We start from the raw sequence: 14,898 nt of genomic DNA on the forward strand, positions 1-14,898 counted from the left end.
CCGTGTCTCACCCTCATCGCCACTATCTCTCGCCTCCTTGGCACCTACCCCGCGTTTGCATTTGCAGCCAGCCAATCACTGCCTCGTTCCCTAATTGCCGGCGTCTCTCTGTCTGCTGTCTCCCAGGCCACCCGCCTGCACCTGCTCGTCCTGAGCTGACCTCACTGTTTACAACCCCGTACATGAATGCAACTGCTGTTTGCAAACCCTGCGCGCGTTACGCCACTATGCATAGCTCAGTGAGGATTACTTGGTAATAAAATAAATACATAGAATCAGCTGCTAGGAGCACACGAGTCAGTGTCACAGTCCCACCTGGGTCCCCAGTCAAGCCTCGAGCCCCGAGGTCTCCCTTGGCTCCGGGTGCTCCGGTAACGCCTGCGACAAGAACAAAGCATGGCTCGTCCGCTCCTCAAGCCACTCTCAATTCACACCACTCGCCTCCACGCACTCTCCTGCCTTTCTCCTCTCATCTCACTCTACTCCCCTCCACTCACTCTCATGCCTCTCTCCTCTCACTCTACTCCCCTCCACTCACTCTTAATGCCTGTCCACTCTCATTTCACTATACTCCCCTCCACGCACTCTCCTGCCTCTCCACTCTCATCTCACTCTGCTACCCTCCACGCACTCTCCTGCCTCTCCATTCTCATCTCACTGTACTCCCCTCCACGCACTCTCCTCTCATCTCACTCCACTCCCCTCCACGCACTCTCCTGCCTCTCCCCTCTCATCTCACTGCACTCCCCTCCACTCACTCTCCTGCCTCTCCACTCTCATCTCACTCTACACGAGACACTCTCCTACGAGAATGAGCGAGTGAACGATCGAGGACATGACATGGCGAGTGAACGTTTGAGTGAGTGAACGAGTGAGTAAACAAGTGAACAATTGATTGAACGAGTGAACAATTGAGTGAACGAGTGAGCGAGCGAGCGAGTGATCGCGTCCCACCACGAGCGCACCGTGGGGGGACTCTGGGACCCGACCCCTCACCATCTCTGCCGTCCCTCCCGGGAGCCCCAGGGGTCCCGTGCTGCCCCGGGGCTCCGGGCTGTCCGGGGATCCCGTTGATGCCCGCGCAGATGGTCCTCTCCTGCTGGGCTCCCACCACCACCACCACCCCCAGCAGCAGCGGCAGGGCCGAGATGGACATCTGGGGACAGCAGTGGCGAGACGTTAACTAGCTCGCCTCGTATACAGGATGGATTTAAACACGAACTTTTATTTTATTTTACCAAGTAAGGTATGAATGAGCTGCTATATAGTATCTCTTTTTCCACAAGCGCCCTGCCCATCACAAATGTGGGTCTATGTGTAAGTCTCCTCGTCTCTGTGCGAGGCTGTGTGTCCATGTGTGAGTCTACTCGTCTCTATGTTAGTTCACGGGTCTCTTTGTGAGTCTATGAGTCTGTGGGTTTCTGTTTGAGTCGATGGGTCTCTGTGTGAGGTGTTTATGGGCTGAGTGAGTATACAGGTGTCTGTGTGAGTCTGTGGGTCTATCTGTGAGTCTGTGAGTCTATGTGTGATGAGTATATGGGTCTCCGTTTGAGTCTATGGGTTTTGAGGCTATGGATATCTGTGTGCGTCTATGGGTCTGTGTGAGTCTACAGGTCCCTGAGTGAATCTGTCGGTCTATGTATGAGTCTGTGGGTCTCTGTGTGAGGCTATGAATCTCTGTGTGAGTCGATGGGTCTGTGTGAGTGTACTCATCTCTATGTAAGTCTATGGGTCTGTTTGTGAGTCTATGTGTCCCTTTTGAGGAGTCCATGGCCTCTGAGTGAGTCTATGGGTCTCTGTGAGTAATATATGGGTCTATGTGTGAGGAATCTACGGGTCTCTGTGTGAGTCTATGGGTCTCCGTGTGATGATTCTATGGGTCTGGTGTGATGGGTCTATGGATCTCTGTGTGAGTCTTTATACGTACGGTGAGTTGAATTTTCTTTCGCACCACCGTACGTAGCAGCTGAGCGTCCTGCTAATCGGAGGTTGTCGGTGCTCAGCGTTGGTCACCGAGTCACTGGAATCCTCTCCCCCGTCTCCTCTTTTAAACTTTACTCGGGTCACGTGCTCCTCCATTTCCCACTTGGTCCAGACCTCCCACGTGTGACGTCACAGTCAACACGCGCGCGCACAAACAAGAAAGACAAAGATCCCCCATGTAGCCTGTAACAGACTGCCGGGGTCAAGTGGCTGTTAGTAGCGAGAAGTAGCAGCGCCTATGAAGGCCGGCACTGTGGCACATGAGGGGGTGGGTGGCCAGCAGCACCACGCCCAACCGCCTTTGTCTCCCTTTAGCGGTGATATTTAGACGCACGCACACTCATTTAAGACCGAGTCGACCTATAGTGGGCCCGAGACCGGTTCAGATGAATCGTCAGCGGTGTTGGCCATGAGCAGGATTCGAACTCGGGTTTTTTCCGTAGCGCAGCCCACGCTGGGGCTTGACTGTCCACCCCCCACCTCCCACCCCCTCACGCCGACCTCCCACTCGCGTATCCCAATTGTCTCGGAGACGTTGGCCGACCGTGACCTGTCTATCTCTCCGTCTATCTCTGACCACATGGCCAGCCAGCACTGGACCAGTTTTTTCAACCACATCAATTTCATACACTCATCTATCAAAAACACCATGGAAGTGGAAAATGATGGCAAGCTAACATTCCTGGATGTTTTGATCGAGAAGAGGCTCGTTCGGACATTTCGTCTACAGTAAAGCCACCCGCACGGATTCCTATCTAAAGCCTGACTCCCATCACCATCCGGCCCAGTATAACTCCCTCATAAAAAAAAACTACACCATAGGGCCTGCTGCATGTCCGACCAGCGCCACCGCGCTAGTGAACTGAATCACGCACACCAAGCCCTTAAGATGAATGGATACTCAGACCGCACAATCCGCAAAGCTGTAGCCCCAACCATGGGGAGACAACCATCTGAGGACCCAATCAAAACCATCACCTTGCCATACATAGCAGGTGTTACCAAAATATTTCCCAAAGGTTAAACAAACACAAGATCCAGGTCCGATTCAATAGAGTACACAAAATCCGTAATTTGATCCCATCTGCGAAGGATGTCATTCCTGACATGCAATACCCTGGTGTCTACAAAAGGCGTACATATATGATCAGATTATGTTTTTTGTTTGTATTCTGACCACAAGCATTGTGGTTAATGCAGACATGATTCCTTGTAAAAGGTTTAAGTTTGGTGTTTTAACATCTTAACACCAGTTTTGTTGCCAGAAAAAATGAGTGTAAACAACATCTCCAAACATGAACATCTTTGTCTGCTCGGTGACCTCAATGCAAGTGTCAGCGCAGACCAAGACTCCTGGCCATCTTGCTCGGGACACCATGGCATTGGTAAGATGAATAAGAACGGGCAACGACTCCTCGTGTTCTGCACATGCCACAACTTATGCATCACCAACTCATACTTCCAGACCAAAGCTCACCGCAAAATCTCCTGGAGAAACCCTACGGTCAGGTCACTGTCACCAGCTGGACCCGATCCTAACACGACGAGCTGATCTTAGAGGCATTCTCCAAACCCGCAGTTTCGACAGTGCAGACTGCGACATTGATCATTCCCTCGTGTGCTGTAGAGTCAAGCTACAGATAGAAAAAAAAGATACACAGGAAAGAGCATCCTGCATCGGCAGCAGCAAAACAGCTGACCCAACAAAAGCTGCAGCCTTCCTCTGTGCCCTCGGTGAATTACTTTCCCACGTCCCCAAATCCCACTGTGCTCAGCAGAAATGGGACACCCTACTGGACATGCACAGCAACGGCCTTGACAGCTTGTGGCAAAAAGTTTAGAAAGTCAAACGGCTGGTTCTAAGCTAATTCAATGTACCTAACACCAATTCTGAAATAAAAGCGCATTGCCCTCGCCAATTACAAATGTACCACATATGACAAGACACCAAATGCTGTCAAGACGCTGTGCAAATGGCTACTAGCTGCAGCTATGCAAAGACATCCAAATATCAGCTGACACAGGCAATGTCAGTCTATGGGTCTCTGTGAGGCTGTGGGTATCTGTGTGATAAGTCAATGGGTCTCTGTGTGATGAGTCTTTGGGTCTCTGTGTGATGAGTCTATGGGTCTCTGTGTGATGAGTCTATGGGTCTCTGTGTGACGAGTCTATGGGTCTCTGTGTGATGAGTCTATGGGTTTCTGTGTGATGAGTCTATGGGTACCTGTGTGAGTATATGGGTCTCTGTGTGATATCTGTGTGAGTATATGTGTCTCTGTGTGAGTATATGGGTCTCTGAGTGAGTATATGGGTCTCTGTGTGAGTCTATGGGTCTCTATGTGAGTCGATGGGTCTCCGTGTGATGAGTCTATGGGTCTCTGTGTGATGAGTCTATGGGTCTCTGTGTGGATATATGGATTTCTCTGTGAGTCTATGGGTCTCTGTGTGGGTCTATGGATCTCTGTGTGAGTCTATGGGTCTCTGTGCGAATCTATGGGTCTCTGTGTCTATGGGTCTCTGTGTGTGTATGAAACCTCTCCACTCTCTCCCATTCGTCAAATAACACTGCCATATACCCCATGCAGGGGAGTAGCAGCAGCAGCAGACTCTGAATGATTAATGAACTCTGTGTTTTTTATCAGCCTAATAATCCCTTATTTTCTAAAGGAATTTGGGGATTCATTCAATCATCAGCAGCAACAACAACAGCACACGTGGAATGAATTTCCTCTTTTGACATCAGAGCCATCGATCGGAGTGAACTCCTTAGGGGTCATTGTCTGGAGAGACCGGTGTGTCATTGTGTGTGTTTGTGTTCATGTGTGTGTATCTGTTGGGTGAGTGTTCATGTGTGTCTCTGTATGTGTGTGTGCATAAGCAGGAGTGGTAGTGAAGTGGTTAGCGGCGAACCTGGCGACCCGGGTTCGATTCCTGCTCACAGCAAACACCGGTGACGATTTTCTGAACCGGTCCTGGGCCTCCCCTAGGTCGACTCAGCCTCAAATGAGTACCTGGTGCGATGTGTAAACATCGCCACTGGGGAGACAAAGGCGGTCGGGCGTGATACTGGCCACCCACCCCCTCGTGTACCTTTCCGGCCTTCATAGGTGTCGATCTGTGTGTGTATGCTTGTTCATGTGTGTGTATCTGTGTGTTGGCATGTTAATGTGGGTGTATCTGTATGTATGTATGCGTGTGCGTATTAACCTGTGTGTATCTGTATGTGTGTGTACATGTTCATCGAGTCTGCCTCAGTAACCCGAGATCACAAATCATTGTTAAAGTCCATCAAAAACTAACCTGCAGCGCCAAACCTATCAGCATCATTAGGGGAAGGAAAGGTGATCCGAACAGGTTTGCAGATTTGCTGAGCATTTCTGTGAGGTCGTTGGTGAGTACAAATCCCTCAGCCTGGAAAACATCATCGGGCGAAGTGGGGATGACCCTGTTGAGGGTGCCGTGATTTAAATATTGAAAGAAGTCGTCACCTCTTCTGAGTGGCTGCATGAAGTGCCATCTGTTGAGGAAGTACGGAAGGCGATCCAGAGTCTGAGATCAAGAAAAGCGCCGTGCAGAGATATCTCTCAAGTGAAATGCTGAAGAAGGGTGCCGTTTCTGTGCAGACCTCCCTACATGACATCATAATAACAGTCTGGACCACTGGACGGGTTCCGCACGATTGGAAGTAAGACCTGGTGGTCGCCCTCTTTCAGAAGGCGGACCGTGTAGACTGTAACAACTACAGGGGCATCTCACTCCTCAGTGTGCTGGTAAAGGTACTGGCAAAAATTATTCAACATCACCTTGCCAGGCACATTGAGAAGAGGCGTACGGAGCCCCAATGTGGTTTCAGGGCAGTGTGGTCCGACACAGATGCCATATTTTCTGTTCGTCTGCTACAGCAGAGGCGTAGGGAATTCCAACAAGATCTACATCTCTGCTTTATTGACCTGGTCAAGGACTATGATACCAACAGTAGGCCTGGGCTCTGGGTTCTTCGTGCTTTCAGAGTCCCTGACTCTCTGCTCAAAATCATTAAGGACCTTCATGATGGTGGGCAGGCCCGGGTAAACCTACTAGGCCGCTGTACGTGAGCTGTATCGTTCAGTTTCGTTCCGACAAACGGGGCACTACTTTTTCTTTTGCTCAATATGTTCAACGTTAATAAAAGGTATCCAAGCAAAAAGTTCTCCACGCATTATCCTGCAGTTAATGAGAAAAGTGTAATTTATTGGCGCACTATATTGACTGCGTATTGAGACATAAAAAACTGTTGAGCTAGATTTTCAACCAATCAGCATCGAAAATGTAAGTAGGTCAGAGCCAAAATCAAGCCAATATCACTACGCACATGTAAACATGGAGGAGGACGTAAGCAGCGCAGCTTCATCTGATAGCGGCGATCAAGCTCGATTAACACAGGTATGTTTACTAACTTGAATTGAATGTTATGCAAGTTAATATATTGCCAACTGGGTTTATAATTTATTCTTCGTATCTTTAATATAGTACTTCTTCGTGAGGCAGCTCAAATAAAATCAGATGAAAGCATTCTGACACACATTCGTGGGAAAGACTGCATTGCAATCGAGGTCCGATACCACAAATCCTGCTATCGAGATTACACAAGACTTCTCAGCAAAACTGAAAAACATATAGGTAGGTACAAAAAAATGTTTGTTCTCAAATCTGTGGGGTCACTCCAATTACATTTACATATTGCGTGTGAATGCAATGTAATTCCATAATCAAATTATTTATCTATAGAAGGTAGGGCTTTAAATATACATGTCCTATCACATGCTCTGACTGGAGCCTTCACTTAGCAACAGTGAGACGTATGCTGGCATGGTATTTTGCATATGACCGCCAAAATTATGCAAGGTACCTATCAGCATATTGGGTCGAGATGATCAATCTTCCAAAGACTCATCCACACTGCTATGAAGAAGTTACTGCAAAAGGAAACTGGACAGTTAAGCGTAAGGATGCTAACAGGTTCTCATTTATAGCTTGTGACAAAGCAATAGAACAAACCTGCAACCGTGATTCAAAGACCGAAGGCGGCATAACTTGGATAACATTGAACAGAGGTGCCGTCCAGCGATGGATACTGTCTCATCCGGAACGTTCTGCAATCACAAGGCAGTGTGAAGTGATGGCTGGAATGCAACATGAAGAGAGGGGTCATAAAGAGTTGGATGCAACAAGAATTGCAAAAGACAATGCTGCTGTTATATCTTTGGTTTCAGCGGTTGAGTCTATGATCAATCCCTTGCTGCCTCGTGAAGATCTTGTATGTATTAGCTCTGGTGTTGTTGCTACAAAGACTGTCAGAGATGACATACAAAGTGCTTGTGATAAAGGTGAAACAGCTCTGAAAATTTTCATCCAAGATCGAGTCCAGTCATCAAAAACAGACTTCTTCTCTCCAATAAAGTCCTTGAAGCTCACTACGTTTGGGGATCAAATGAAGAAATCATCCAAGACAAAAGATGGAAATCAAGTCATTCTAAAAAATGACAGGAGACTCTTTGCACGACTGTTAGTGATAAGTCAATCCCTGTCTGTAAACTTGAAAGAGATTCTGACATATTCACTTGGCAATATCTCATCCCTGCTAGCAAGCACTGATGGTTCATTAGCCAAAACAAATAAGGCTGCTTTTCTAGCTTGTTTAGAATCAAAGAACAAGGACTGTCATGTGAACAAGACTGTTGGTGATAATGGTGCCCTACTGATAGATGGCATGGCATTGATCAGGAGTCTCAAGAATATACCAGACACATTCGGTGAGCTTGCTGATGATCTTCTTCAACTTATGATTAAGATGGGTAAAAACTTCAGTTGTCCAAGGGTCGATTTTGTCATTGATCGCTACCCGGCAGGGAGCATCAAAAATGCTGAACGATCAAGACGTGCTGTTGCTGTACAACAATTACTGCAAATATACAGCATCAAGCAGAAGACTCCAAGTCAATGGACCAAGTTTCTAGCCAGTGGTGAAAATAAAAAAGCCTTGACAGACTTTCTCTTTGAGACATGGATAACTGTGCCTTTACAAGCAGCTGGAAAAGACATAGCTATCTTTGTGGCACACATAAATGTATGTCATCAACTCACTCTTAAAAATGGCATTATGTCTGTCAAAGAGGTAGAATCTTTGACTTGTGACCATGAAGAAGCTGACACGAGGCTCCTACTTCATGCAAAACATGCCTGGAGTGAACTTTATAATAAGATAATCATCCAGAGTCCTGACACTGATGTTGCTATCATTTCACTTTCAATAATGGCTAAGCTTCCCTCAGCAAAGATGTACTTTCTGACAGGAACAAAAGACAGACAAAGAATGTTAGATCTCCAGGCTATTGGTTCTGCTTTGGGTCCTTCACTAACAGAGGCACTGATAGGACTACACACATTCACTGGCTGTGACTCAACTAGTTCCTTTTAATGTAAAGGAAAAGAGAAACCACTAAATATAGTGTCTGGAAATGCAGAGTACATCAGTGCATTTGTTGCTCTTGGGAGGCAATTTGAAATGGACAGCACCACATTTGTGACCATAGAACGTTTTGTGTGTGAGCTGTATGGAGAAAAGGTATCAGATGTTAATTTGGACAGATACAATAGGTTCTGTGTCCAGGCCTCTTCCGAACAGGCATTACCTCCAACAAAAGATGCACTTAGAGAGCACTTCAAGTGTGCTAACTACCAAGCTGCAATCCACAGGAGAGCATTGGATCCTTTTATAAATGCTCCCAGTCCAGACGGCTTTGGATGGATTGTCAAGGATGGTGATCTCATCATATCATGGATGACTAAAGATCCAGCTTCTCAACAGATTTTGGGGTCACTCCACTGTGGGTGTAAGTCTGGTACTTGTACAGGTCGAAGGTGTTCATGCCACAAGGCTGACCTGGCCTGCACTGACCTATGTAAATGTGTTCATTGTGACAATGTGAGATTAACTGAGGATATTGTTTCATGTGAATCTGATAGTGAGGACAGTGATCTTGATATTTAGTGATGTGTATATGATAATAAAATTAATATAGGACATATATATTTAATATAATCACTCAAAATTAAATCTTGTTTACAATAATCATTCCTATGAATATGTACATGTGGTGCAGTTACTGCTCGTGTATGCGAATTGACAATTCACCATTAAATGTGTTATTTTGAAAAGTGTTTTTTAATATATTATATTTTGGCTTAATTCTATTTGTTATTCAGATTTTACCTCAAATATTACCTTTGAATTGGAACAACATAATGAGCAGTAATTGGGATGTTAATGCTACAGTAGAAGTTTTCTTGATAATCTTATCATGTTTACTGTGCATAGATAGCAACTTCAGGTATATCACACATTTCAAACTGGTTTATTTTGTACTTCAAGTGGTAATTCTGCATTTTTGGGTTTATATGATAAACAGGTTTGAAAGTGCAAAATTCCCTATGGTTTCCCTTTTTTTCAAAATGGGCACCTTTAGCATCATTTTTCTCAAAAACTGCAAGGTTGTGTGCGGATAACTTTTTCCTAAGGAATCTCTATATATTTCTGATGTTAAATATAAAAAAAAGTAGGTAGTGCCCCACATGGTGGAACGAAACCCTATTTCTCAGCCTCTTTTAGGCTACTGACAGTGGCCTATACGGAGCTTGGAGTCGGAGCCATTTCCTGTTCACCTAGGGGTGCGACAAAGATGTAGGCTGGTGAGTTATTCCAGCAGGCAAGGCTGCGTTGGCTGGGTGATGTAGCCCACATGCCCAGCCACCGCATGCATCTTTGTTTGGCCGAATAGAAGGGGAAAAACGGGGGCTGGACAGACTAGAGAAGATATGGATTGATGTGGTAAATAGGATGTAGAGCTGAGTGGATTTGCCAATGATTGGTACCAGCAGTGTTGTCTCGGCCTCGCTGTGCGCTGCGTTGCACCACTGTCCGAGAAGTTAACATCGCATTCAATATACTTTCAGAACCAGGGTGAACATCCGACTCCGACATATTTAGTTAATAGGAGGTAAAATTTATGGAAAAACACAGCACAAAATACGCCATCTATGAATACTTGCAATATCGATACAATTGTAGGGGGTGGTTATGCCCGCACGCGGAAAGATGCTTACATCCACGTCCTCATCGGTTGGCCCTGGGGGGCTGTAACGGCGCTGTGATCCCCGACAGCCCCACCCCTCGGGGGAGAGTTGCTATATAAGGTGGTGAGCTGGAAGGCTCGGGGTTCAGTATTCAGCTTAACCAGCGAAGAGCAAAGACCGGCTAGATAGGCCCTGGGACTCCCCTGGATCGCTGTCCTTCTAAGGACCGACCAGGGCAAGCCAGTGGCGTGGCTCCGAGAGCCCAGAGCCGATGCTCTTGTAAGAGCCGGTCTGGTGACTCAGGGTGCCGTGATCCTAGCTTGGCCAGGGCTGGATCAGCTAGCCTCCCCTAGCTCTCGAGTGGAGGACCTGGGAGTAGGCTAGCTGGGCTAGAGTTAATGGGGTCTCCCTGTTAGACGGGTGAAGGGGCCGTTACCCCTTCGAGTGTTGTATACATTGGCCTGTGCGGAGTGAAACGTTATAATAAATAAGTGTGCCTCCGACTACGTCGTCTATGTCTCATTAAACCTACTAAACAATGAATGAACACAAGGAGGATCATAACATTGTCTCAGATAATATGAAACTCAACAATAGGTCCTGGATGGACCAGGCACCTACATTAGCACTGAATAGCTACACAAGAGAATAAGCTACTGTGTTAAATAAGGGCACATCGTGTAATCACCATACTACAGACTAAATGGACAGCGCTGCATATAACACTGCACTGTGGATACGATACTTCTTCATCCTTGCTCTCAAGAACGCATTAAAGTTACATGGACACAAGTCTGACTCGACTTATTCAATTACAAGTAACATTCACAATAATGTAAGTGGCAGGCTTCGTTGTTAACTATGCCTCATATTTATCATAACAATTTAACAGCATTAAAATGCATTTACAGCATTATAACAGCAATCCTAGCATTATAACAGCATTTCAGTATTATAAGAACATAAACGAACTTACAGACAATGCTTTTTAAAGTCCCACAATGAACAGATGCACCTGTCTTCACTGAGACGCTATTTGTGCCTCCATTTTGTACTCTGTGTAATGGCTGACACCCTGCCTCATGGCTTAGAGAATCTTAAATCGTAACGTCCTGGTCACGTGACCAAACTCACACCATATCAGGAAATTCCTGTGTACGCACACCCCCATACCTGCTGAGAGGCAGAACAAGTGTCAAGATCGGTGTCTTGCCTCACGGCAGATGTGGAGCGTATGTACACAGGAATTTCCTGTTTTTGGTGCTAATTTTGGTCACGTGACCAGGAAGTTACGATTTTATATTTCCACTGAACCACGGGGGCGTCGGCCATTACACAGATAAGTCAAGATGGCGGCACACATTGCGTCTCAGTGAAGCCAGACGCAGTTGTCCATCGTGGGACTTTGAGAAGCATTGTCTGTAAGTTGTTTATATTCTTATAATATTGGCAATGCTGTTGTAATGTTGGAATGACCGTTATAGTGATGTAAATGCCTTTATGGTGCCGTTAAGTTGTTGTAGTAAATACGAGGCCTAGTTAGCAACGAAGCCTGCAACTTTCCTTATTGTGGATGTTACTTGTGATTTAGTAGGTCGAGTCAGACTTGTGCTCAGGAGGCTATGTTGCGATCGTGAGAGCAAAGATGACGAAGTATCTCATCCACAGTTTAGTGTTATGTGTGATGCTGTACATTTGGGGTGCAGTGGGATGAATACACTATGTGCCTTTATGCAACACACCGGCTTGTGCTCTTGTGTAGTTGTTCAGTGGTAATGTAGGGGCCTGGTCCATCCAGGATCTGTTGTTATCTAAGACAATGGTCTGATGCTGTGGTGTTCATTGTGTTGGTGTTTCCGGGTTATAACAGATGCTGTATCTGTGTTTTCTCACCAGTTTTACCTTGTTAAAATCAATAAATAACGATTGGAGTCGGACGTTCATCCTGGCTCTGAGGGTTTGTTGAACGCAAGGTTATCTACTCGGCTAGCGGTGCAACGCAGCGCACAGCGAGGCCGAGATAATCGGCCTCTGTGGAAGAGGCTCGTGAAGGATTCTGCTACTGGGCAGTTGGAGGCAGTTGCCCTCAAACAACAGCAGAGGGCAGAGGAGCAACGCTCACAACAACGAGCGGAGCGCCTAATGGCTAAATACAGGAAGTTGGCACAGTAGGGGGCACATATAGTCCCGTGACCTCCTGCCAGTGGGCGTTCGACACTTCACGTGGCCTTAACGTGCACATAGCCTGGCACAAGCGTCGTGGTGACGTCATCGCCCTTAGTGGCAAATGGTGGTTGTTATTGTTTCTGCATGTGTTCATTTGTGTATGCAGGCGTATTCATGTGTATCTGTATGTGTTCGTTTTCATGTGTGTTTCTGTATGCTTGTGTGTGTTCACGTGTGTATCTGTAGGTGTGTGTGCACGTTCATGCATGTGTATCCACATGTGTGTGTACATGGTAAGCGGTAGTGTAGGGTTGGCACATTGCACGAACACCACTGCCGATAATCTGACACGATCCCTAAGTCGACTCAGCCTTAAATATGTACCTGTAAACATGATTACTAGGGCGACAAGGGCACCCTGGCGGGCATGGTGCTGGCCACCCACCCCCACGTGTGCCATGCTGACATTCATTGGTGATCGCTCACAGCACTTGTCCCAACAGTCTGTTAAGGCTACACGGGTGATCTTAGTTTTTATGTAGTGTGGGTTTTACGTGATTGGAGATGGACGGTTAGAAGCAGCAGGTTTATTAACAATGACTACGATACAGCACGTAGCGAACTTTAACACTTGAAGGGGTAACGGCCCCTTCACACGCTGCCTAAGGAGGTAGCCTCCGGACTGATGTGTCCTACTACTGGGGCTACAGTGTCTGGGTCCTCCAGCTAAGGGTGACCTAGGGGAGGCTGTTCTGACCTGACCCAGCCAAGGTAAAGGTCTCGACCACTTGGCCGCTCGGTCCCGGCCCTTACAAGTACGTCGGGCCTCGAGGCTTCCAGGGTCGCACCACTGGCCCACTCAGACCCGGCCCTTACAACGACGGCGGGTGAGAGCAGTCAGGGTCCTGGCTAGCTGGTCTTCAGTTTTCAACTGGCTGTTCGAGCCGTCCAGAGGTCCGGCTTTTATACAGCTCTGGATGCGTGCCCGCCCCTGACCACGCCTCCCTTCCAGAGAGTTCCAAAGGGGGTCCCAGGGGATCCCAGCACATCCCGCAAGCCCCCCTTTGCCTTGGAGCTGAGGTATTGCCCCTGGTGGACCCCGTCTGCAACTGCAAGTAAGTAGCGCAACCCATGAAGTATATAAATAGCCCTATTTACAGCGCTACATTTGAACTTGTGTGTGGCTGTGTGGTGAACTAAATTCTAACCGAATTCTTTTTTATTTTACCAGGTAAGGCCCACTGAGCTGCTTTGTAGCTCTCTTATAGAAGCGACCTGACCACAAATTATACCTCAACGACGTGACTTATCACCATCATCATGTGGAAATTGATAGCAGCAGCCAAATACTCTAAACGTGCGATGTTGAGTCCAAATGTGGAGGGAAAACCCAGAGAACCTGGGGAAAAATCCATGCGACCCCAGGGAGAGATAGAGATAAAAACACACAAACTCCAAATATACAGCAGGCGTCAGGGTGGGGATCGAACCCACGACCTCCTGTATACCAGGCGAGGCAGTTAACATCTCTGAGCCAACGTGGTAACTAGGAGATGTTTGTCATCTCTCATGAAGTTGAGGTGTTTTGAAAGCTGAATACAATCTTGGATTTTTTTTCATGTTGTATTATAATTATTGCGAGGCATGTTTACCCAGCATAGTCTCAAGATTATTTTTTTCAAGAGGGTCCTGCCAAGCTTTCGATTGGAGTAATCAGCTGGTAAATTACGCAGCACCAGGATGTGGTTTGGCCAATACAGGCAGTCCTCCCCTTACGAACACCTATACTTACGAATTCCCGACTTACGAACACCCACACTTACGGAAACCCCCACTTACGATCACCCACACTTACGAACATTCGCACTTACTAACACCCGACTTACTAACACCCACACTCACGAACATCCGCACTTATGAACCAGCTTCGATGAAATGTTAATCTTTTTAAAATTGACTTAAAACCAAACTCGCACTTTTTTTTCAGCGGAGCAATCCTCCGCGATGATGTAATGAGTGGGCCTCGCGCTGGCAGTGAGTTTGTGTATGTGTGTAGACGCATGCACGTGTGTGTGTGTAAGTGAGTGTGTGGGGAGCGGTAGTGTAGCAGTCAGAGTGCTGCACTACGAACCTGCCGACCAGAGTTCGAATCCCACTCATGGCCAACACCGGATGATGATTATCTGAACCTGTCCTGGGCCTCTCCTACATTGACTTGGCGTCTAATGAGTACCTGGTGCGGTGTGCAGTAAACATCGCCACTTGGAAGACAGTAGCTTGAATCAGATACCCATAGACTCATTAAGCAGATACCCATAAACTCATCACACAGAGACCCATAGACTCATCACACTGATACCCATAGAATCACAGAGACCCATAGACTGACATTGCCTGTGTCAGCTGATATTTGGATGTCTTTGCATAGCTGCAGCTAGTAGCCATTTGCACAGCGTCTTGACAGCATTTGGTGTCTTGTCATATGTGGTACATTTGTAATTGGCGAGGGCAATGCGCTTTTATTTCAGAATTGGTGTTAGGTACATTGAATTAGCTTAGAACCAGCCGTTTGACTTTCTAAACTTTTTGCCACAAGCTGTCAAGGCCGTTGCTGTGCATGTCCAGTAGGGTGTCCCA

General features: G+C 46.9%; 1 long non-coding RNA gene across 1 annotated transcript; it reads right to left on the reverse strand.

Annotated features, from left to right (window-relative positions):
• Positions 1-313: 313 nt before the first annotated feature.
• Positions 314-2,003, reverse strand: LOC133360715 (uncharacterized). Its single transcript, XR_009757290.1, has 3 exons — positions 1,928-2,003; positions 997-1,156; positions 314-378 (listed from the first exon to the last, which is right to left on the reverse strand). It is a non-coding gene; the product is annotated as an uncharacterized LOC133360715 (long non-coding RNA).
• Between the last annotated feature and the right edge of the window lie 12,895 nt (positions 2,004-14,898).

This window comes from Lethenteron reissneri, chromosome 69 (assembly GCF_015708825.2).
Source record: "Lethenteron reissneri isolate LAM-NWPU_2019-01 chromosome 69, ASM1570882v1, whole genome shotgun sequence".
NCBI classification, from domain to species: domain Eukaryota; kingdom Metazoa; phylum Chordata; class Hyperoartia; order Petromyzontiformes; family Petromyzontidae; genus Lethenteron; species Lethenteron reissneri.